A 2346-nucleotide genomic window follows, 5' to 3' on the forward strand; every position below is an offset into this window, starting at 1 on the left:
GCTTGAAGCTATGGGGACGTATTCTTCTTCTGTAACCCGTGGTCCTCATGAGTGTCCTTCCCGGTGGGCATTACTCTCCCCTTTCACAGAGTGAACTCCTGAGGCTCAGAGTGTCAACACCTCGCCAGGGTCCTGCAGAGACAGAGTGGCAGAGACTGGACAGGGGCCCAGGTCTGGTGCCTTGATGCTGGTGCGTCTCTGGGAAATCACCCCAGGAAGGTGACAATGGCTCAAATGAGGTGTCCTCCTGGGAATCCCTGCAAATGTGTGAGAGAATTTGCCTTCCCATCCTGTCTCTTCCTGGAGAGCTGGGAGGGAGACCTTGTTTTTAGAGTTGGTGTCAATCTCCTGAGAAAATCCACACGTCACAGGCAAAGTCTCAGGTGAGGTCCCTCCAATCAGCAGGTGGGGACTTCCCTGCTGGTGCAGTCGTTAAGAATCTGTCTGCCAATGCAGGGGACACTGGTTCGAGCCCTGGTCCGGGAAGATCCCACATGCCACGGAACAACTAAGCCTGTGTGCCACAACTACTGAGCCTGAGCTCTAGAGGCCGCGAGCCACAACTACTGAGCCCGTGTGCCACAACTTCTGAAGCCCACACGCCTACAGCCCGTGCTCTGCAACAAGAGAAGCCACCACAATGAGAAGCCTGTGCACCGCAGCGAAGAGTAGCCCCCGCTCGCCACAACTAGAGAAAGCCCACGTGCAGCAACGAAGACCCAACACAGCCAAAAATAAATAAAAAATTATAAAAAAAATTAAAAAGAAATCAGCAGGTGGATTCTCACCTGCAAACCCACAGAGTGCTGGGCTGGTCCCAAGAGAAGGTGCCTCATTCATTTCTCTAAAGCTTAGCCATTCAATTTTGCCCACACAAGACCTCAGCTGCTTTTAAAGTGGGAAACAAACACTTGAGTTCAGGGTGCTAATGTCCAACACTGGACATCAGTGGCCCTCTGTCACTGGGGGACAGGTGCCCAAAGCCTCTGCTGAGATGAGACAACAGCACAGGGGAAGAGCCTGTCTGGACCTTGTCACAGGGTCTTGGTGGGTGTCTCTGGGTCCAGGTGAGGACCTGGGCACCTCTTTCAGTGTCTTTGTCCTGCAGGTCACCTGGCAGACTCCACTCACCCTCCATGCCATCCCTTGGGTGTCACCTGCCTCCTCTGGGACCCTTTCCCAACTCCCGGGGTGTCTCAGCCCTCCTCCCAACACGACCCAGCCTGCCCTGCATGTGCTGTGCCCTTTTCACTAGGTTTCTCTCCTGAGGGCGGGACAGTGCCCCCCTCATCTCTGTGTCCCTAGCACCCTCACCATCCCCCTTCCCCCTGCCAACCTCTCACCTTTCAGCTTCATTCTCAGACTAGCTGTTTGTGAGAAAAGGGTGTGGTGTGAAGGCAGAGCCCTCACCTATCACAGCCTCCAGGGCAAGGCTGCGTTCTGTCTCAACCTCTCTGTGCCACTTACAAGTTGTGTGACCTCGGGCAAGTTACTTAACCTCTCTGTGGCTCAGTTTCCTCACCAGTAAAATGGAGATAATAATAGTGCCTACGTCATAGGGTTTTGTGAAGAGTAAATGAGCCCGTACATGTAAAATGCTTGGTACAGTGCCTGGAATAGAGTCATAAATGTTAGCTCTTTTAGTTATAATTACTATTATTATTCATTTTCAGCTCAACAACCTATATATGCTCCTCATTAGCCACAGGATAAACTTAAAATTTGTTTTTCATTGACCCCTCTAATCTGGCCGCATATCCCCATTTAGGCTTATCACTCATTGGAGATGAAAAACACATTCCGTGTATTTTTCCTTCTGACACTTCTGGTCACCAAATGCGTGAGGGTTTTCCCACACCAGGCAATTGTGCATGACACCAGCTGGGTGTCCTTTAATTCACTTCAAATCTGACATTGTCTACCTGGAGTCAGCTTCAGATCCTACCAGGGAAGGGCTTGGTCGCACAAGACTGTCCCCACTTCAAACCTGTCACAATACCCAGGTCTTTACCTGCATTTCTGAGCCACTGGCTACACATCAGCGTTCCCAAAACCCCTCCTTGGATTTGATCATTTGCTAAAACAGCTCACAGAACTCAGGGAAACAATCACCTATGTTTACTAGTTTATTATATAATAAAGGATACAGATGAACAGCCAGATGAAGAGATATAATAGGTGAGGTCTGGGAGGGTCCCCAGTTCAGGAGCTTCTGTCTCCATGGAGATGGGGTGCATCACCCTCCAAGCACACGGATGTATTCACTAGCCCGGAAGCTCCTAGAACCTGTACTATTGGGATTTTTATGGGGCGTCATCATGAAGGCATGATTGATTGTTAACTCCA

This window comes from Balaenoptera ricei, chromosome 4 (assembly GCF_028023285.1).
Source record: "Balaenoptera ricei isolate mBalRic1 chromosome 4, mBalRic1.hap2, whole genome shotgun sequence".
Classification (NCBI taxonomy): domain Eukaryota; kingdom Metazoa; phylum Chordata; class Mammalia; order Artiodactyla; family Balaenopteridae; genus Balaenoptera; species Balaenoptera ricei.